Source organism: Rhea americana, unplaced genomic scaffold (genome assembly GCF_003343005.1).
Source record: "Rhea americana isolate MKP2758 unplaced genomic scaffold, rheAme1 scaffold_374, whole genome shotgun sequence".
Taxonomy (NCBI): Eukaryota; Metazoa; Chordata; class Aves; order Rheiformes; family Rheidae; genus Rhea; species Rhea americana.
This window is the reverse complement of record NW_028186506.1, coordinates 316723-340137: the sequence shown is the minus strand read 5'-3', so window position 1 is coordinate 340137 and position 23415 is coordinate 316723. Positions and strand designations below refer to the sequence as shown.

Below are 23415 nucleotides of genomic sequence, written 5' to 3'. Positions count from 1 at the left end.
GGAGGGGTCCCCTGACGTGGAGATGCTCCGCGTCCTAAGAAGGAGGCGCAGAGGGGTCCCCTGACGTGGAGATGCTCCGAGTCCCAAGAAGGAGGCGTGGAGGGGTCCCCTGACGTGGAGATGCTCCGCGTCCTAAGAAGGAGGTGCGGAGGGGTCCCCTGACGTGGAGATGCTCTGCGTCCCAAGAAGGAGGCATGGAGGGGTCCCCCGACGTGGAGATGCTCTGCGTCCCAAGAAAGAGGCGCTGAGGGGTCCCCCGACGTGGAGATGCTCTGCGTCCCAAGAAAGAGGCGCTGAGGGGTCCCCTGACGTGGAGATGCTCTGCGTCCCAAGAAGGAGACACGGAAGGGTCCACTGACGTGGAGATGCTCCGCGTCCTAAGAAGGAGGTGCGGAGGGGTCCCCTGACGTGGCGGCAGCGGCCCAGAGAGCCCCCTCGGCCACCTTGCAGGGCTGCACGTGGCGGAGCCGTGGCTCCCGATGAGGATTTGCACTCAGCCCGGAGCAGCCCAGGCCCCGCGAGCAGCCCCGGCCCCTCCTGCTCTTAGCCAAGATTCAGACCAAGTTTCCCAGCCTKTGATGCTCCATCGCTGCAAGGGGACAACAAGAAAAAGAGGGTGGGGAAAAGCCGTCTCCGGGAGGGGATGTGTGAGCAGCCCCGGGTGGGCCAGCTCCGCGGGCACGGAGCCGAGGGGACGGGGCGGGAGGCTGCCCGGCGCGCGGACCTCGGGCACGTCGGGGACGCCAGGCGGAGCGGAGCGAGCACAACCCGCGCCTGCGGCCGGAGACGGCGCGTAGCGAGGGCAGAGCTGTGCCAGGGCCGAGCGCTGAACACACGGAGCCTGACGGAGTTATGGAGGCAGCCAGGGATCCAAGGAGAGGGCGACATTGAGAGCAGAGAAGAGAGGACGGCGGTTCAGGCAACGGCACGGCGCTCTCCCCGCTGCGCTCGCCTGGCCCCGTGCAATTCGCTCCGTGACGTTTCTCCCACGCGTGCCTTGCACGCCCAAACCCTTCTGCTTTCACAAGGGCCAGTTTACGCGCGTCTTGCTCTCGTGCACGCACAGTCGCTGCCTACTGTGGATCCACCTGTGGAACCGACTTCCCGTCCTCTGTCTTTTAACACCGTYTCCTCGCTTGTGCTGGTTTAAGATACCAGCTGGAGGGATCTTTACCCTCCTGAGCCAAAAGGGATAAAGGACAAGCAGTRCTGGGAGAGAAGGAAGGACACTACCAAGCTGAGGTTCCTCTAAGGAAAAAGAAAACAAGCAAACAAAAAAAGCRACCTTTATTTATAGTAAAGCACCTTTTGGCACCCACCTCTAACCAGAGAGAAAGCGAGACTGTGAGTGAGAGAGGGATGTGCACACACACCCGATCGCAAACACACACGCGCACACACACACACAGATGAGCCTTTGGGGAATTGTATGAACTTTTGAACCAGAGATGCAGAGACAGAGCCTAGCCTGTTCCCACTTTAATAAACAATTTTTTTTTCTTCAATTAATTAAGGTTTGGAAAGAAAAAAAATTGCAGAAGAGAAGTAATTTAGCATGCAGTACGTACTTTACAGATGGATCCTACCTTTGGATGCTTATTAAATCTATGCATGATTGCGCTGGAGAAAATTAATCGCATTGTTTTTCACTATTCAGAAGGGTTTGCAAACAGCACAGAAAATGATGCAGAGCTCCGATTCCCCCGCCCCCCTCGGCTCCCCCCGTTCACACAGTGACAACAAGGACAGAAACCTATTTCACACGACACCCGCACGGGATCAGAACGAACCTATTTTACACACCAGGATTTCAGACCTTCCACCGAGGTTAGACAGCGACTCACTGCAGACCCCGCGGCAACACGAACACTTATTTTGCGAACTCGGAAAGCGCCGCTACCCCAGTTTTGGACTCTGCAGCCTCTGAACTACCCCATTAAAGAGTGAGGGGTTTTATTCAGCCCCTGCCAGGACAAAAGAACCGACTGGCCTCTGGGGGGGATACGCTGGAGTAAATCCGCTGTATTTCAGCTTGCAAAACCAGCCCTAAACCTCCTTCCTTCGGCAATGGGACATCCTACTGAAAATCCGCCCGGCACTGAAAGCTGCACCTCGCGCCCTGCCGCATCCCGTCCATCGGCCGTACGGGCTGCCCGAGGCCAACGCAACGCCCGGCCGCAGCACCCGCTTCCCCAACGGAGTCATTTTGGTTCCCTCAAGTCACCTCGAGGTTCCTTCAAAACCAGATCCTCCCGACGCCGCTTCACGGAGCCACGTCTCTGGCARGCAGAGCTCCCCCTCCGAGGCCGAAGGTTTTAAACCCACCATATTTTATTCAAAATCTCAGAACAGACTTGGACGCGGCCGATCGTGGTTTAATTCCTTCTCTCTTCTTTCTACCCCAACTATCCCACCTAAGAATCTACAAGAATCCACAACTCKGAATCCCGTGGATTGGGAATTGGCAAGTTCTGTAAACAATTCCGAGTTTTAACGGTATCTGAAAGGAAAGGGGGAGGGGAGCAAGTTGGCCACAAGAGAAGTAGCAATGTCAGGAATTTAATAGAAAAAGCAAGATGCCAAGGTGAATTTTCTAGCCAAATATTCTTCCCTACCCCGAGACAAATTCCCCGGGAAAACAGGACCTGGGAAGACACTCAGCTGTACCCACCAATACACACGTTGCTCCACGCTGGTACTAATGGGCAAAAACCTGTCAGTGCTCTGTAAATATCAGCTAAAGGCTTATAGTAGCATTTTGGCTGGATTTCAGTTAAAGGAACATTTTGGAAACTAATCGGGTAAAAATTTGACATTGGAAGCAACCGAATGAAGAAGGGCTCCTTCACCGCTACAGCAAAATAGCACAGGGAAATCAAGAYGCAGGACAAGACCTCCCTTTTGCCCCAGTTACGATGTTCCTAGCCACCATCTGCAACCTTATGCTCTGGCTTACAAAAGTAGTAACTATTAGCCACAAGCCCCACTTCTGACTAAGCCATTTACCCTATTTTTAATCGGTATCAGGTAGCTTTGCTCTCTGACTAGTTTTAAGGGCAGTTACAGAGAGAAGAGCTGGAAACAACCATTCTCAGTCCAGCCGCGCACRTTTTCAGCAAATGCCGGACATCAACAAACCAAGGACGCAAGAGCACTGAGCGGTCAGGACGGCACCACCACTGCAGACCTGGCTCGCAGGCAAAGCTCCCTCTGTCCGGATGAGGAGAGCCCCAGCGCCGTAATGTTGCAATGAACTGYGATACGGGTTTGATGGCCAGAGGTTTTCTGCCACGTATGTGCTGTATCCAGARCGGCAAGGTACTCGCGTGGCAGTAAAGCATCTGACCCGCTGCTCATGCATCGTCCAAAGAGCTGGAAGGACAAACCATCAATTCAAATCAAGGCTAAGATCAGAAAGACATAGAAGAACAGAAACTAAGAAACAGAACAAAAAAGAAAGAAGGGMAAGGAGGTGGGGAAAATCATTTTACATTTTCAGAGGAAGCTAGTTAAAATCGGTGATAGCTAGAGCAATAAAGTAAATGACCAAGAACAAACTCCAGAAGCTGAGTAGGGAGATGGAGTCAGAACTGGAGATGCTCATCTTAATCTTGCAGTTGATTCTCTTTTGTCCTGRGCAAGGCATTTCCCCCCTCAGCACCTCAGTTTCTCCTTTGGTAAAATAGAGACAAAGTCATGATCCTTCTAAACAGGAGGAAAAAAAGTTTTTAAAGGAGTCTGATACTCTTCAGAAGAGCATCAAGTAGGATCTTGCCATTCTTGACAGCTCCACTCCATTGCTAAGAGCAGATTTCAGCCACGAATTCAGCTAAAATGAAAGCAGAAAAAGCTTTCCTTGCTTTAAAGCATCTCTAAAGGGAGTTTTCACAGAACAGTCCTGGCACTTTACAATCCACATCCTAGCTTGTTTTACAATAGCTTCCTCGAGTAGTTATGCTCTTATTATGATATTTCAGTGCATTAAAAATACATTGGGCAAAGCAAATAACTTTAAAAACCAAATTTTACCAATGTGGAGCTATAACATTAACTGCTGGGTTTTATGTGTCTGCAGCTTTCCTGTCTGCTATGGCTAGAACATCTYCAACAGTAAAGGTAAAGGACAAAACAGCATCCAGGGGGTCCGGCTTCATCCTGGTAACAGCTCACGCAGCTCTAGGAGCAGCATGTGCTCATACAATTTTGCTACTGGTTTTCCTGCATCACCCTTTTCTTACAGAAACCTTGAAGGTCTTCAAATACAGAGAGCAAGTGCTATTAAACTGTCAATAACATGAGCCTTACAAAATGCTCATGTGCTTTCCTACGCGCTGATTTGTTAGATTTTCTTTAGAACAGGTACAAGGTACACCTCCTCAAGAGAAGAGCTGCCAGGTTTTCTGCGCATTTTATTCAAAGTTTCTTATGTATTCTACTTTAGCATAGACAGAGATACCAAGAGACACAAACACCGACTCCTGCAACCCTGATACAGCGACAGACATCGGTGAAGAACCAGCACTCTCTTGTGCTAAGCTCCCTGCATAAAAAAAGGTCTTAGTCACACAGATTACAGTTGATTTGCAAAAGTTGTTTTACATTACGGTTACAGCCTTATATCTATTAACTTATAATAATAGGGTTATAATGACAATTTTTAAAAATAAGACAATGAAGTCATACTGATAAAATAGGCCATAAACAGGGATCTATAGTCTGCTTATTGCTTTGTAATGATGAAATACGGCTTACTTTCRGTTAGCTGGAACTAGGAATTTTTTTTTATGCTGCATCTATTAAATAAATTATCAGTAAGTTCTCTTGTCTGGAAGACACCACACATCACTGGAACTTCCTGATGTGGCCCAGGTGGGAAGGGAAGTACGCAACACCTCGCACCCGTCTGGCATTCCCACCCAAGGCTCTCAGAGTATTTCAGACACAATAAAGCTTTAAAACTTTATTACACTGTGTTCACAGATGAACAAATCTGATGCAGGGAAGGTGCAAAGTGGTTCCCCTCATAGGTCAAACAGAATCTCTAAAAAGCTAAAAATAGACACTCGGTTCCTTGATTCCCACTTTGGTGCCTCCAGAACCTCTCCGTCCTGTTCCCTCCGTCCAAGAGCGGCGCGGGCACACGGTCCTGCTCCCGAGCGCGTCCCTCCGGGGGCAGTGGCAGGGTGGAGGATTGGCCCATGTCCTGAAGGGCATCACAGCAGCCACGAAAGCACTGCTCCTGCGAGTTCGGTTAACACCAGGCAACCACGCTGCTGAGGTGAGGACCTACGTCAGCCCCAACGCCTTGGCCTGGTAGATGATGCCATTAGTATTTGTTTAGAGCAACTGAGTATTTTCACAGCTGTTCAGAGATCTTTAGAACTTGCCATCAGGCCCTTTAGACACCTAAACTCGGGAAAGCAATTAAGCATATGCTTATATGTTGTACTGATGGCAAATCATTTTCTGTTCTGGATCTTAGAGAGCGAGAGACTACATAATTATTTTAAAAATAACTTCAACCACAAAAGCCTGCACTTCTCAAGTCAAAAGTGATGGATCGAGACCTCTTCTGGGATACACAAAGACTGGGGAGTCACCAGAAAGGTAAAGGGAAGCACTTTAACGCGGAGAAGCTCTCTTTTCAGACAACGTCCATTCTGCCAGCAACACCAAGTCAGCAATATTCCTTGTATGGTCTCATGTCACAGCAAGTCTGAGCGCYGGCTAGGACAGCTGTGGTGCACAGGGGACCCTGCTCTTGGCTCCTTCCCGGTGAGGTCTGGATCTGCCCTGAGATGTGCTTACCRTTTGGAGACTTTCTAAAGCTACTGTAGCAAACCTTCTTTGCCAAAATTTGCTCTCRTAGTGCTGGGTACCATGCATAATTACAGAAAACATCTTCCTTCTCTTCAAGGGTGTGTGAGAGAGGCACAGAGCAGAAGTGACTGCAGAAACGGTCATCGGGGAGGATGAGCCACAACATGAGACAGTAACCAAACCCCGTGCCAGCGCTGTCAGCAATTAGCCCAGAGCAGCTGGCTGCTGCCTGCGCTCCCCRGCACGTGCTTTCCTGCACATAACACGTGGCATTTTGTGAGCACGTAATATGATAAATACACATGCGGTAACAAACGGCACGGATGTAAGCGCACAACTCCGAGTACGCAAGCAGGAGCAGAAATCACTGCTGCAGGCAAACCGCGGGCGCTCACACCAGCACGCCACGAGGCAGCCGCAGGAGCTGCCGCCGCTGCCCCGTCCGAGGGGACCGCGCAGCGGCAGAGGCGGCCGCCGTCAGCACGGCAAATACCAACCTGCTTCCCAAACCTGAAGCTGCATTCGTTCATTCTTTGGCCAAAAGTTGGGAAAAGCATCCCTTTCTCAGCATGAAAAAACACAATTGACTTCTGGTTTCCAAAATCCCCCACAACCTCCCGAGTTACCAGCCAGCAAACCTGCCCGCTTCCCTGAACGGCATCTATGAAGCAGCTGTGCTGCCAATATAACGCAGTGCAGTATGTTGAAAACTCTGGGAAGTGGGAAAATAAATTCAATTTGCTAGTCATAAAACCCAAGAAATACTGTGCAAGTTGGACAGCACCAGGGAGGAGGCAGTGGCACAGTTTCACCGTACAGCTCAAGTCTCATACACCATGCTGGAGGAAGAAACTTGTTTGCAAATTAGTATTTGTAGGCACACTTCTGCTAGAGCCCTGGAGAGCTTGTAGCAAACCCTGCCGCTGTTCGCAGGGCTGGAACTGGAGGTGGTGAAGGGCTAGTGAAGATCCAGCCAGCCAGTCTCAGCCTGGAGCCCAGAAACTACCCACCAGTGCTGCTGCCTCATCCAACCTTTAAGAAACTCGTGCTTTTGCATGGGTCAGGTACAGCAGCAATAACCAGCACCACTTTTATACCCAGACGCAAAACATGTAGGTACMGTTTATTGCCTGGTGCACGCAGAGCTTAAAAAAAAATAATAAACAGCCCAAGTCATTATCTGTAAGGGACTAATGAGGAAACTGAGGTACAGGGGACAGGAGGGAGGTGACTTGGTGGCAGCGGCAGCCTGGCCGCGTGCCCGCGGTCCTYGCACACGCCGCTGGCGCAGGAAAGGTGTCGGGGGCAAGGGGTGAGGAAAGGAATAAAGCTACTTTTTTGMATCTTTGCAAGAAAGGTGCTGAGATTAACCGACTGGGCTGCTAGCGAATATACCCAATTTGTTTTAGGTTTTTAAGGGCCGGGAAGGGGAGGATGGAGGCGCGCGGGTTGCCATGGCTGCAAGGTCACCCCGCCGGACCGGGCTCTACCAGCAGAGTTCAGACGGGTCAGCGTGTGACCGCCTCAAACCCCGAGGTTAAAAGTTCAAGCAGCGGCGGAAAAACCAATATGTCCACGCAGAGTATGCTGTACAATTTATTTCAATTTACATCAAGCCATGCATATAAAATTTAGATAAATTCTATTCAGATCTGATGTTGCCTGACACACAATGTATGCAAACAGATGTCTTTGGGGCTTTCACTCAGCTTTGGGGAGGAGACAGGGCGCTACGTTAATATATGCTATCAATATATATAAATGCTTCGGGAGGGGGTTCTTTCACTGTTTWCCAGAAAAGTGGGACACGCTTTTAGGTTTAAAAACACTGCGTTCCCTTCTCCCGGTTTTAATTTTCCCCCTCTTTGTAATCTCCCGTGCTCTCCCAATCCACACGGTGTCACATTAAGAAAGATAATGAGTATTTACAACTGCAGCCCCGGTTGTCACCGCAGTTATAGCCTCTATTTATATCCCGTGCCACTTTCGCCGGATTCCCGGTGACTGATGGTTTTGATTTATATCGGAGGGCGATCGCCCCTTCCTCGCCTCTCCTCGGTTCCCACCTTCGGGGCCAAGCGGGGCGGCTGCGGCACGGCGCCACGGCCACGAGATGGCTCCTGCACCCCTCGGACGGCGGGGCCGAGCGGGCCCCCGCGCACCCATGGGTGCCCGAAGCCGCGACGGGCACCGCGCGGGGCAGAGACCTCGGCTCCCCAAATCCACAGCCCCCTCCTGCCCCGCAACAGCCCCATTTGCCGCCGCTGTTTAAGGAAATAATGCCACAACATCAAATCGGAGGAAGAGGCTTAAAAATTAAACCAAAAAACCGYGTGCAATTACCACCCCAGCTGGCAGGGAGAGAAAACGTTTCCCGCAGCTCCGCGGCAGCGGCGAGTACTTGATTTTCCCTGCGCTAGCAGCTCACCTGGCTGCTCTTTTGTCCCCGACCCGCCAGGCGCCCGCGAAGGGGGAGGCCAGAAAGCGGGGGGCAGAGGCTGGGCCGCCGCAGGCAGCCCCTTCTCCCGGGGCGCTGGATTAGGCCCCCCGGCCGGGCGGTGCTGGAAGCCGAGGTCGGCGGCTGGAGCTTCGCCGAGCGCGCGCCGCCGGCGTTGGGCTGCAATGRTAAAACTCGAGTGCTCTGGAAACACACTGCAGCCTTTTAGGGAAAATTAGCCAGATTGTTTCTATAACTCGTTTAATGAGAAACAGTCACACTTTAAGGGGTGCCTGAGCAGTCGACAGTAATGAGAAGCTGCTGCACTTTGGACGAATTCTGCAGTTATTTTCTAAAGGGCACGCGGCTATAATAAGTACACACGCGCTCCTGCGTCTGCCAGCACCTTCCAGCTTCCCAAGATTTTATATTTTTTAATTAAACAAGCCTGACTTATAAAAAGCTCCTCTAGTCTGGCAGATAACCAGAAAACTGTTAAGCTCATTTTGGTAAGGCAATAATTAATAAAAATCAACTTGCTTGAAATAGCATTTTCTGCCTTTTTTCTTTTTTAATCTGTCTCTTTTCAGCCTTCTTGCAGAGGTAAAAATTATGCTTTCACTTGAGCAATAATTTTCTAATAGTCACCTTTTACCTCCCTTGGTTTTTCTTCCTCCAAAAAATAATGAAAAAAATCATTTACAAATTCTTTAGTTGGTCCCATAAATTTGAACAAACCTCCAGTCAGTTTTCCACTGAAGTAAGAAGACTAGAATTTCATACATCAGAATATAAATCCAATTCTCTTTACCTGCCAGAATTTCCTCCGAGAGCAATTTCAAGGTCACAAAGAACGGGCCAAATCCTGAAGTCCTTATTCAGGTTTATTTAGTAATTATTCTGACTTCGCGGAGAGTTTTGCCCGTGACCCACAGTCCATACAAGTAATGCCTAAGTAATGGTTTAATAAAGACCTTGGCGTATTAAGGTAAGAATATTGGGTCAGATGGCAATCATCCATCCAAGAGCACAAGTGTATGTTTGTGTTACAAATGTACGTATGAAAYCTTCCACATGTTCAAAGCAGTTCCTTATTCTAGGACAGGAAATTAATGATCTACCCACTTTTCAATGACTAAAAACGAGGGAATAAAACCATTTTAGAAGCCCTCAATTTCTCGATATGTACAAAGTGCCTTATTTTCATCATCCCTGTCAGTTATGACAACTGCCGACTGGACAAATACCAGCTCGAATTCTGGCCATTCATTTCTACTCGTGATGATTTGAGCAGAGACTCAACTGCCTAAAAATATATACGAGTTTCGTTACCCCCCCCCCCCACACAGAAGGAACAATAAACTATAAAAACAAGACAGGCAGGTTTCGAGACACTTGCAATGGTTACAGCTCCTACATTGCAGGCGCCGGTTCTGCAAAATGGACATTTCCACCATTAGGAAAACAAGCTTTCGCCCTCTGAGCCCCTCTCCCAAGATGTGCCGGCCGGTCGCTCGAAGCCAAGTTCCAAGAAATAAGATTTACTGCAGCGAGAAGCTTTTACTATATTTGTAGCGACCGTTTCTTTTATATCAGTTCCAGACTTCAGCTAGCAGCATCCCTTGAAGAACAGATGTCCTGGGGACGGGTAACCATTCATCCTAACAGCAGTTTGGGGGGTCAGTCCCTTAGGAGTCAGCAGCCAAGTGGGCTCTACAATTGGCATAAGAAATCTACTTTTCTGATGAGCTGGAGAATAATATAAAAACGGAGCATTGCTGTGAGCAAAGGACGCTAATTTGCTACACTACTGTATGTGGCTGGGGAGAGCGGTGGGGGGGAGAGGGCGGCGGGAGGAAGAGGACAGGGGATGGAGGAATAAAATTCCACATAGTTGGAGAATCAGTGTTCAGAACCTGCTCCCGGTTCTTCATCAGCATGAAAAATTACAACTGTAACCAGATTTTTCTCTGTCGCCAGCGTAAATGTGCGATTACAGCTGTTCATATTTTCACTCTAATGAAGGGTTGCACATTTAAATGGTAAGATTTATTATATATTGTATACCGCCTATGTACATGCAAAACTGTTAACCGATGCCTAAAATGCTGCTTGTTTATTCTGACATCAATTATCATTTTTCTCAATTTTTAAATAATAAAAAAGCCCATTTCGGCACAGACGGGTTTCTGTTTCTTCTGAAGAAGCAAACAAAACCTCAAAATACAAAGCGGGGAGGGGGGGCAATTCGGGAAAACGGAGCGTTGCGGACTTGCAGGATAAAACAAAAGAGAAAGAAAGCCCAAAAGAGCACAGGACCCTTCCTCACCCCGGCAGAAACAAGGCGCCAGTCGCCCCAGCTCGTTTGATTTTTGCAGAGAACCGGTACGAGGYTGGGTTCATAAACAGGTGAAATGATGGAGTTTATTGCAACGAACATCAACACTGAAACTAAATAACTGTGTTGCCATCTCAGTCCCGCGGCAAGACGGATGGTAAACTTGACCTGCCGCTGGTACTATCCGAGTGCCATTTTTTATCGCCCTTGGCCGCCCCCCCGGCGGAGCGGGCTGGGTAAATGCCTGTGCGTGGTCAGGTCAGGCCCGGGCCCGGGTGAAACTCCGTTCACATTTGCATACAGGCGGGCTCGCACAATGAAGGCCCATCTGTTCCCGTCACCGAGTACAAATCGAGTGTCACCCAACTCGCTGCAAACGACAGCCGCGCGGCCATTAGATGGAGGAACACTTAGCTCAGGTTACGGATATGGAACTGCTGATTTGGGTTTAAATACCTGATAACTGAGGACTTTTTATTACATGCGAACAAAGAATGAACCTTGAACCGATCACAGGAGCACCCTGCTCCCCCGCGCACCCTCCACCCCAGCACCCTCCTGCTCCCACCCTCCACTAGCAACACAAAGCTGCTGTGTATTTTTCGGGGGGGGGGGACTAAACCAGGCTGCAATGTCACAGAATAGATCTTAACAGCATCTGATTATATAAAATTTGTAGGGAAGTCGGATGGGTGCAATAGGAAAAGGGAGACAGACAGAACCCATGGGGCACCCAGAAGGGCAACTCCGAACTCCGCACGCCCTTTGGGGTCATTAACGTTGTTGCGCTGCTGTTCCTTGAACTTCAAGTAAGTTTTGCCAGGCTGGAAATTTTTGCAGCTCGAGTTGAGCAGAGGGGAGCGCCTGCCCTCCCTCACCCCCGGCACCGGAGCGAGGGCCTGCGGCCACCCTGCCTGCCTCTGTCCGTCCGTCCGTCCGTCCGGCGCGAGAAGGGGGCGATGGGCACCCTGGGCGCTGCGCACGCCTGCTCGCACGGGTGCACTCCGCACGGACGCCGAGGCCACCGCGAGCTCCGAGCTCACAGGGAGCTTCACCAGCTCCCGCAAGGTGCTCCGGGGATCCCTCCCTCTCCGTGCAAGCGCTTGGGCGCGTTTCCCCTCCAGGTGTGGGGGGCCCTAAACTGCCGCGCTTTACTTGCAGGATTGTATCAAATGACAATTGCTTTGTGCTCAAATGCGACCTCCTGCGCCTTGCGTAGGCCACGGGGGTGGGCGCAGRAGTGAGAGTCTCGCCACCCGCGCGAGCGAAGCAGCATGATCACCGGCTCACGACCTCCCGTTTCCCGAGAGAAGAGAAAGGGAACAACGCGCAGCCCCAAACCCCCCCGAGGACACTGCTAGCTTCGGGGCGTCGCGGGCAGACTCCGCACGCCCAAACACCGGCGCTGCGAGGACGAGGACGGGCTCCAGCCCCGGGGCAGGGGCACTTCTGTCTCACAGGTCCCGTTCGGCGGCACAGTCAAAATTGCTTCCTAGGTCACATAACGATGCTGCTAGGAACGTGTCAGAGCTGCTGACTCCATCGTAACGATTAGCCCACCCTTCTACACCTGCACGAGCAATTTTACGTCCCCTTGCAAAGGCAGGCAGCCACAGTGTGTTTCCTCACGCCCTGTCCTCCCCAGACCCAGAAGCATCCAAGCACTTCCCAGGCGAGTTAGAGCAGAGCCCAGTCCTGCACTCCATCAGTCCAAAACACCCCCTAGCACCAGTAACAGCTGCATACTTTGGGGAGCAAAGACMATTTCAGAAGCATGAATAAGAACACATCTTTTGTTGCACCAAAAAAGCATTTACGGGAAGTTGAAATCCCAGTACCTCCCCCCTCCCCGCCACAGGCAKTTCCCCAGGTTCAGGTCCCGGCTCCGCTCGGCAGCTGCTTTTCCCTCTCTTGAAAAGTTCCTGTAAACAAAGTGGGTATTTGCATATCGCAGGCAAGGCSCTTCTCGGGATGTCACCCATTTGCATGCAAGGTGGCTGCGTGTGGCAGCACGCTCCAAAGGGAAGAATAAACCAACCAGGAAAAAAAAAAAAATCATTACCCAAGGTTTACCCTTRTGCTGGCTCCTAAAGAAAGAAAGGCCCATTAAAGAGCTGTCACTGTTTTAATTCCAGTTTTCCTACAGGGATATGATCCCATTCCCTTCCCCAAAAGATAAAGCAACTCGCCTGATAGAAATATTGGCTGCTTGGTGTGTGGGGGGGGGKGWTTTTTTTTTTTTTTTTTTGTTAGGAGTGAACACGAACTGAACCTTGAACTTCATTTACCCTTTGAACTCGTTACCTTTAAACAAAATTCCCCATGCTTTCCCTCTTCAAACAAATTTCATCACAATTACAGTCCCTTCCACTTCGCTTAAAGATATATAATCATTGACTTGACCTAATTACCTGGTGCAGGCCTTTCTCTACAAGGTGAAAGTCATATTGGTGTGAACAGAAGCTGACCCCTGTATTCTTGATACCCCAATTTTATTCTAATTATTGTATAGGAGGTTTTCCATCTTCCTCTGTCCTTCTATTCCCTCCCCCCAGTTGCTATTTTGTTCCTTGTGTGCTCAGTGATGCCCTTTGGGTTGCGAGCTGCCTGGAGACAGGCTGCAAAACACATCTGACATTGAAAAGCATCGGCTTCTTCAARTTCAATAGGGAGCCAGGAGATTGTACTCTGCAAGGTACACCGYGAAGCGTCTCGCGCGGAGACGCGCCCTGCTCGCCCCGACGGGCGCGGGGGCACAGGCAGCCGCCTCCAGCCCACGCGCAAGTGGCCCTCCACGCCCCAGTCCCCATCCAAGGGGGTCTGTGCCGTTTGCACACGTGGATTAAAAGCTTTGCAATACAAGAAGCAGGAATTCTGACATGGAGATTAAAGTCATTTTTCTCCTGAAACCCCATGCCTAAAGAGCAAGGCAATTGCATGAAAACAGAAGCACTAAAAATTAGGTTCTGGATGGGCCCTCAGGTCCCTGCTCCTCCAAATCCAAGACGCAAAGGGCACCTTGCCTCTCAGCCGAGGTCTTCAAGCATCAAGAATAAACATTTCCAGCAAAATGACACTCAGCTTCCACAGAACCAGCATGGGAAACCCAGGACTCAAGTGCCCATCGCGGTGCACTCTGTTCTTCACCTATTTCACCCGCAAGCTACCAGGGAAAGGCCAAGGGCGCTGGGTTGATGCTATGCCAGGCATCGCATCTGGCGAGCTGGACCCAAATCATTTCTGTCCTCATCTCCCTTTTTATCCTCTTCCTCCCCAGCTTGCCTACTTAAATTACAAGCTCTTCAGAGCTGTAACTTGGTGTAAATGTGAGCTTTGATATTTGGCTGGTACCACCAACATCACTATAAGAAGAATTAAATCATCTTCCAGAAGACTAGGACAAGGTTGCTTAAGCTCTTTGCATACAGTCTGGTTTACTATGGATCCCCACTTTCTTTGAAGACACTTTCCTCATTAAAAATAAAATTAAGCTGCAATAAGAGGAGGGAACTTCCCATCAGTGTCATTTAGCCTGCTAATTTCTGAAGGCACTCAGAGACAGAGCTACTTTAATGTTCAGATGGACTGGAGTTTTCAAAAGGGCTTACATTCCCCCTGTAATTGAAGATATTTTCCTCTTACTCTTTAAAAAGAAGAAGAAAAATCTAACAAAAGCAGCTCCAACAATAATAAAGAGACACAGCCTTTGACAGGCAGGGTCACAGAGAAATGGCACCTCCCTAACCTTCTCATTTGTCTTGGGCAATTGAAAAATAATTAGCAATTGCGAAAGGGTTCAATACCTAAGAGTAAACAAAGGGAAAAGCGTTACTCTAAGTCATGGTCCCCTGGCCTAGGGCAGAGCATTTTCTCATCCGCAAGGTGAGCATCCCCCCCATGAAAAATTAGCCGAGGACTGGACAGGAAGCGAAGGGGAGGGCAGGTGGGGAAGGTCAACCGGAGCCGCTCTTTGCATTCAAATCCCTTCCTGCTCGCGCTAGTTTTCTGAGCATCACAACAAAAGCAGCAGCACGGACGGAAAGAGCCAGCACCAAACCGCGCAGATAGGTGGTGCGCAAAGCTCGGCTCTGTGTCAGAGAGGGAGCGCAGCCATTTGTTATGGTCTCTTGGCGAGAAAGGCCGTGCTCAGATGCCCTGGAGCTCCACTGTAATAAATAGACACTGAAGATTAAAGGAGCAAATCCTACCACCTGCCCCAAGCCTGAACCCACAGATTTAGCATACTGGGGTACCCAGGAGGGATGGAGGCTTTGTAGATGGCAGAGCTATAGCCATTTTATGGCAGTTGCTGCAACCTCGGGGCGTGTGCACGTGCCCCGCTCTCAGGCRGCGCAGCTCCCCCGCTGATCTGCAAATTCAGGGCTGGAAGACCCAGGGGGAGGGGAGGAAAGCGCTGCTCGTCCCCATCCCCAAGCCTTCCCCCACCATCATGAGATCAAAACGAGGAACCACAACCAAGGCCACCATGATCTGCACTATTGTCCACCTCCAMCAGAGTTCTTTGATCAGCAGCAAGTTTGCATATCAAAGAAAAGTAGCAAAAGAGAATATATTCAAATACAGACACTGGCAGGCCTTACTTTCCCTTGGCCAGGCTGGTTAGTTTTCCAGGTAAAAATTTGTGCCTTTTTTGAATTGTCTTGCTTTGCTTTTTTTGTTGTTGGGTTTCTCTCTTAAATTAAGACTGGCTTTGCCAGACCTTAAATATAAAATTCAAGTGTTCATCAACTTATTCAAATTACATTTGAAAAGTGTTTTTTTTTTAAGGCGTTTTCTTCCAGTTTGGAGGGAGAAGTACAAAGTTTTTCCTTGATTCAAAATAAGATGATTCCCCCTCCCCCCAGCAAAATAATTGAAGCCATTGAGTCTGGTTAAACAGATTTAGTAGATCAAGGGAGGCATTGAAAACAGACAAGGAATTTCCTCTTACAGATGAAAGTAAAGCAACTTTAGATCAACCTTGGCAGAAACCAAACTGGAAACCCATATCAACAGACAGTTTTAGCACCCTGATGACCGTTACATGACAAACATGGCTGAATTCTGGCAACAAAGAAGAATTTTCGCCCACCTGGGAGGTACCACCACTCCTCAAGCAAGCACGAGTCATACACCGCTCCTTACTAAGGACAGCAATTGCTCAGGTACCCACGGGCTTCCCTAGACTACATCGAGGGCACGGGTGCAAGCACGGAAGGGCACGGACAAGTGTACCTACCTGACCATTTTATACCTCTGAGCCTGTCCTTTCCTTCCCACTGATCTCCGTTTGCATGAAGCTTTAAGGAATCATGGTAACAAAGTTCCCAAACTTACYAAACCACTGGCCTTGCCTTGTAATCATAACAGAGAACTGAGACAGAAATACAGAGAAGGCAATGATCAAAGACAGTACCAAAGTTTTTTAAAAAAATACTATACCAAGGTGAAGCTGCAAATTGTTCTGGCAAATCTAATGTTGTGCTCATAAAATAATGGAACAGATTAAAAAACTAAATGGGAGAAAATTACTTTATGAGCACCTAGGCAATAATTGCATTCGTAGCAACAAGCAAGCTTCGCGTTGTAAAGAGTGAATGACCTTAGGCACATATGGTCAGCTTTCTGATCAAGCTGCAGAATTAGCAGATGAAGAGTAATGTGGAAGATGCAATATATCTAGGGACTTTACTGAGCGTTTGATGTGGTGCCATGGCAAATCTCACTAAAAAAAATTAATTTACCTCAGCTTGGATAGAAGCAATTGTCACAGACTGAAAATTGGCCCAAGGGCCACAGACAAAAGCTAGTGATAAATGGCTTTCTGTCATGTGGGGGAGACGCGTCTGTGTTGGGGTACTGCAGGGTATTAGTCCCCGTTTTATCTAAGGCAAGTAAACAGTCCATTAATTCAATGAGCAGGAAGATACTAAATTAGGTGGTAATGCAAATATCAAGTGAAAGCAGAGGAAATAATAGTAGGGGACACAGAGAGGTTAGGGATATGGATAGAATAGTAAGAGGAGATTCTACCCACTAGAAATAAACTAATATAACGGCAAAAAAATAATCCAGAGCAAATTCAGCACCAGAAAATSTTAAGGAGTAAAAAGTGGAGGAAAGAGGAACTTGCAATGTAATTCAGGAGCTCAAAACTAAACTGGGCAGGGGCACTTACAAAGAGGCAACATATCGTGGMTCACTAAGACCAAAGTTTCTAGGTATAGAAGAGGCTGCCATATCAGATCCCTAGTTTGTTCCAGGTGAGTGTTACCTGCTAAAYGTGGCATGGTGCACAGCACTGAGACACCTCTGCTATGAAGTGAAAGGAAGGGGAAATCAGGGTAACAGTACGGTTTTTCCAGCAAAGATACAACATCAACACAGGCTAAATCTGAACACTGAATCTGGTCCCAAATCTTGGCAACTTGCACCTAATAGACTGACCACATGAAGCGGGCACAGGAACAGCATGGAAACTCCAAGGTCAGAGGCAGGGCATCTCTGAGCTCATCCTTTAGTCCCTGGTTCCCTGGAATAAGCAAGTTTGCTTTAAGGTTAACAAGTCACATCTCCAATAGTGTTTTAACTCTCAAGATACCTGCCTCGGTTCCTCTCTCTGTGCTTCCACCAGCACGGAAGGCCAGAAAATTTCTGTGTCAAAGTCAGCCAGTTGATACACCTTGGGCTTGGGTTTTCCTCTCTCATAACTCACAAGACATCTAAATGCACACCTTTATAACATCCACTAAATAACACAGGCAGCACCAATATTTAAAGATATAAATATCAAGAGAGAAATTCTTGAGTGAAGTTTATGGAAACAGAAATCATGGTAGACTTGAGAGCTTAACAGAGCCAAAGACGTCCTGCAGATGCCCACAGACCACAGCCTTTGGAGGACAGTAGAGTTCTGTCTTCTTAGGTAACTAAGAGCAAAAGTGAATAAAGCAGGGACACAAGTTATGGGGGGTGGACAGCACCACCCTATATATTCAAAGATTGACACCAACTGCACAACTGCCTCAAATCTTCAAGGAAAGTTCATCCCTATCATGTATGTCCTCTGCACACACCTCATGCATCAGGTGTTTATCAGGAAAGGCAGAGTGCTTCCAGGATTTGGAAGGAGTTCAGAGAGTGTAGGGATCTTCACTCCACTAAATTTTATCCTCCCTTGATTTTTGTGACCACCTTCTTCACTCACTGCAAGCACAGCCCCTCCTAAGCATCTCTTTTCAGAGGTTCTTGCTTGTTCTCAACATCAGACTTTCTCAACATTGTACGCTTTGYCTCGGACATCATCAGTTTAAAGTTAAAATAAACTTCCGATTTCTTCCCCTAAATTCCATAGTTTTTGCTAATGCTTTGATCTTTTGCAGAGTTGCATTTACAGCAGATGGCCAAGCCTCATTACCAAATGCAAAATAGTCTTTTAGACAGAGAATCAGAACAAGGTGTTTGGGACTCCACAGAATTAAGACTTAATTCTCATCTACACCACAGGCTCTTTATGGGACCTGGGTCAAGTCATTTACACTCTGCCCCAGGTCAATGTGAATGATTCCCTCCACTCCAGTAAGGAATCTCATGATACAACTGGGCTAATGCTCTCTTTCTCCTATACTGTGACTTATCTTGCATGAATGTAAGTGCTTAGGGTTTGCACTGTGTCCAGGCAAAGAACTCTTAATATCATCTCTTTTGCAATAGAAGGAACTAAAAACATGTTACATGGGATGACAGAAGATATTTTGAATTTTCATAGGGCAGCACACAATTCCTGACCCCACTCTTTCACCAAAGTATCAGATAAGTTTCCTCAGTGCAACAAATACCTCAAACATTTCACAACAGCTACTCCCACAAGTCCCAAGTTAAGACTTTTTTTCTCCAAAGTCTACTTAAGTGCCAGTGACATCTTTGCACTGCTTCACTGCTACGAAAGTGCCATGGTGAGGGTAACTCCATTAGAAATCACTGCTGCAGAGACACAGCTCTAGGTGATGGGATGCTTCAGGGAACTGATCTATCTGGCAGAGTGTTTGTACCACCACGGGGTGAGGGTGGAGAGAGGAACAGCAGCAATTCACCAACAGCAGCTCCCATTTTAACCTATGAGCACAAGGGAAAAAAAATAGGGGTGAAGCTTTGTAACCAAATAAAGAGAACTGCGAGCTCAGTCACAGGCATTATCCTACGGCAAAGATTTTGTTATTGTTGAATACTGATTCCTTTATCTCTCGCAGACAATCACCCTTCAGCCAGAGGAGTCTAACCTTAAAACCCCRTAACTCAATTTTACATAGTGTTAAAGTTTGGGGGAATATTTGTCAGTGCCGGAGCTGATACAATCAGTCTGGAGGACCCTAGAACAAAGAGCAGTGGGTGAAGAGCGTGTCACCTCGGCGCACATTCGTTTCCTTGATGAACAAGGAGCTATTAGTTGGCGAGAAAGCATCATCAGGGTGAAGGATGATGCCGATTGTTTCTGCTGCTCTTCCTGTGACACTGGATTAGGACACGAAGCCCCAGTGTTTGTTTAATGCCCCACTGGCTCTGCCCCCATCGCACGCAGGTAYGCGTCTGCACCCTCGCAGCCACCCTTCAACACCGACCAAAAAATCAATTTGGACACCCAATCTCTTTCAACAGTCACATCTCTCACGGGTTTAACAATAAAAGTTTTAAGAAGTAGTTCATCACCCTAAGCCTTAAACAAAGCTACTCTAAAATACACACGTGTGCACATCACACACACGCACGCACACACAATACCTTCGTGCAAAGTGACAATGACAGAACGTCCGGAGGAACCTCTTTGCTTGAGYGAACCCACTGGCAGGTACAACAGCTCCAGGGAGAAGCTTGCTGAGTAAAGTGCTACTTTATTTCTTATGTTTAAAGGGGAAATGAAAGAAGTGAAAAGAAGGAAAAGCCTTTTCCTTCCTCTAGTTGTCCTTTAAAGAATTTCACATTGGAATTTATTGCACCAGTCTTTAAATTAAGTTCTTCAGGACAGTGGCTTTATTTTCGCACATGGTGATTTTCAGCACTACATAACGTGAGCAATAACTTAACATATTCCCTGTGGGCCACATGGAACCAAACATTTAAGCGCATGCTTGAGTTGCAATGAAGTCAGTAGTAGCTTAGCATGTGTTAACACGCATATTTAGCAGGGGCTGCTATTGCTGCCCATATTGTCTCTTTCAGGTGGGGATTTAGTATTTGAGGCCTTGTTTCGAGATGGATCCAGCAAAATACAGGTGCAGACATCACTACTCSCATGAGCGTTTACATGCAGGTGGGCTGGCAATAGCCTAAATGCCTTTCCAGGATAAAGCTACTTTTCTTCTGTGCGTATCTTGCTTYCTCTCAGAGAGAAAGACCCCGAGGGCCCGCACGCACACATGTATAAGGAACATGGGGAGAAGCATGCATTTTGTTTTAACTTTTTGTTCCCAACTTGTCATGCAGATGTGTCCCAGAGACGAACAAAGAGCCGCTTGCTCCGTTTGCACACAAGTCACCAGGCAATGTATGCTCATTGCYGTTCTAGGCTAGGAAGAGCCTCTTCCTCTTCCCCAGCTAACAAAATCATCCAGCTCAAGATTGTGATAAAAAAACCCACAGCCCCAAACCTTGGCCAACCTTAATAAATTTCAAGCACATAGTCTAGAGCATCTCTTACCCTTGTTCCTGGGGAAGTACACTTACAAAGATCTCCACAGCTTTTGTCCAGCTAATAATATATTTGCTGTCAGGAGATGAACTTTCTATTTGCAGTAACCTCTCCAGAGGTTACACCAAGAGCCCCGTCCTTGCAAGTGCCATGCACGTTCRACCCTTGGCACTTCTACTGGAGTGAAACAGCATTTCCCAAGTCTGAATAAAGCCTCRCTGCCAGCGCAGGGCTCTGCCTGAACCAGAGGCTCGGTCCTGCCCCGCCACGAGGGATGAACAAGCCAGTCTGAAAACGGCACCTCTCGCGATGCTGCTGCCCCCCGCACCTCTCCCACTGCCCCTGAAGCCTCCCCACCCCAGGTCACTAACGAGATACTCCACTGCCTACTAATTTAGGAAACTAGGATCCTTTTCCTTCACACAGGGCAGAACTGAAGCAGTAGTGAAGTTCCACCCCGACACTTTGCTAACTTGTATTTCCTGCATATTGATCCCTCTGCTGGGGAGAATATAGAGACACAAAGYGTTTATGCCTTGGATTTACATACTCATGAATAAAAAGGCATTTAGGAGGCGGGGGCATATGTTATCCCAGCYCCCATGCAGCAGCAACTTGCGCATTGATAATTCACATGTGTTTGACACGGGGAACATGCAATTTGCCATGAGAAAAAGCTCCATCCCAGGTCCCGACAGCTGCCACGCCGCCCCGAACGCGCTCCCGACGCAGCACCCTCCTAAAGGCGCCTGCGCACCAAGCRCCGCGCTCCTGCTAAAATCGTTCTACGGGCTCAGGGCATTTTCCACTGCAATTAGTTTTAAGCTGCAATCGTAAGCAAATGCTCCCCATTTTCACAGCAGCTCACTGTTGCTAAGCGGCTCGCTAAAAGACCCAAATAACACCTTGTTGTTGAAGACTATGCCCTTGAGGTACCAAAAATAAATCTGTTCACCTGATCCTGCGCTTACCAAACAATACAAAACCCCCTTTTCCCCGTGAGCTAAAAGAGAGCGGAGAAACGGGGATGTTTGTTGTAGAAGAGTTGYATTAATAAGTAATCAGCATTTCACTGACCTCTACACAATTACAACACTTGTCCAAGGTCCCGCAGACCCACCAAACCACAGAGATTTTACCACGTTTCACAACATTTTGTTTTTCTTAAGAGCGCCAGCTCTTGCGATCAAGGAATTACTTGAGAAACTTAAAAAACAAACATCCTTGCGGCTGGGCAGAAATCCCCTTCCAAACCGCAAACCAAGGCAATACTCCACGGCAGAGGACAAATCCCAAACCCGTTATTTTACATAGAAGCAAACTGGTGCTTTTAAAGCCAGCGTTTGAATCCTTAGGGTGACAGGTCTCAACTGCAAATCACCACCATGAAATTGCAGCTCGTTTGGGAGCCTGGTTTGCACCAGGATTACTACCTCCCTCAAGCTACCAAAATGTTGATGTGCTATGTTTCAACCATTTTATAAGGAAAGAAAAACTGTTTCTATGGGGTATAAGGGAACTTACAGCGGGGATTAAAGACAGAAAGCACTTTATCGCCCAAACCTCTGTGGCCACTCGTAGCACAATAACATCCTCTCAAACTTCCAAGTGTCTCATTTCCAAGAAAAATGACTTTGCATCCAAAATCGGCACCCACAAAACTGTGGGTTCAGCCGATCGCCCTCTGGAACCGCGTCCGCAGCCGTACACGTCTGGCTGATAGAATCGGTGGCACAAGTCAGATAGCATTTCTACAGCAATTACTTGCACTACAGTTTGCTGCAGCTGTAAAATCCCAAATGAGAACAAGAAGCCAGTTTGGGTTGGGGTTTGGTTGGTTGGTTGGTTGAAATGAAAGCTGAAAATCTTGGTGGCTTCACTCTCAACGCTGCTTGTTCTCTACAAAGGTCGGAGCTCTCCTATGTAATTTATGCATCTATTTCTGGCAGCTTGCAAGCAACCCACCCTCCTCCTCTCCAGCCCGAACAAATAATCCTTAATATAAAGGTGAACCAAGTTGCTCCAAATAAAATATAGCCCAACCTTTTGACCAGACAGAGTACCATTCCAGGAACTTATTTGCACAATGCCAGAGACATTATCACACTGGGCTCGAAAGTGCTAATGTTATGGTGCATTTCCATTCGGAAAATGATAAATCAAGGAACACAAGCTCTGTAGCTTTAAGGGAACCCAATTTCTTTACAAAATGTCAGAGCATTARTACATATCTTTTAAGAAAATGCATTGTTTTCTTATACATAGATTTGTGCCTATTCTCCTCCCCCTGGAAAAAAAAATTACACTGAACTGGTTGAACCTGCTCCCAGTCATGGCAAGGAATTAGGCCTCCTGTCACAGAAATAACCTATCTGTATTTTAACCTCTTGCTCCCTGCGCTCATTTGGACAACGCCTGAAATCAGAAAGGAAAAAAGCCAGGAGGAACATTCAGCAGCAATTGCACTAGTCACAAATCCATTCCCAGAACGTTTCCTACGACATTTCATAAGGCTTGAAAGTATATCAACAGCAAGTTTACAACAATCTGGTCAAAAACAGCAAAGGACATTTCTGGACATCAGGGAGGCAGAGATAATTGCTTCTAATGGTATTTGAAAAGAAAAATATAAAGCTTTCAGCTCTAATGTAAGAGGCATTTACACTCATCTGTGGACATTCATGGTTCGATCTACACAGACTATCAAACTTGCAGATACTCAGCATTTCTGAAAGTCAGGTTCTTACTCTGCATTTTATGAGTTTTTTTTTTTTTTTAATTACATCTGAAATCCAGCAACATTTGGGCAAGCTGCTGCCTTCGAGAGCCACCGCAGTGGCTGGGCCACGCTAAAGCAGCCCTGCAAGCAGCCGGCCACGCCACCCGCACGGGCCCCTCCAGCGCCCTGCCACTGCTATTTACACTGGCACTTGGGGAGAAAACCACTATTCCCACTTTCGGTTTGGAAGAGCAGAGGCCTCCTGTTACTCAGTCAACACCAGGGCTTCCTCCAGCCCACAGCAGAGCTTAAAACTTGCTGTTGGCCCGCCACACGGCGCTGGAGGAGGAGGAGAGGGCTGAAGCCAGCCCCGGCTGCACGCTGGGTTCGGTATTTGCCGAGACACCTAAGGAAGG

At 48.1% G+C, this 23415-nt stretch overlaps 1 protein-coding gene across 1 annotated transcript in view; it reads right to left on the bottom strand.

Moving 5' to 3' along the window:
• Positions 1–23415, bottom strand: part of SKAP1 (src kinase associated phosphoprotein 1) — a 155164-nt gene that overhangs the window by 94246 nt on the left and 37503 nt on the right. The gene's annotated exons all lie outside the window — the stretch shown is intronic.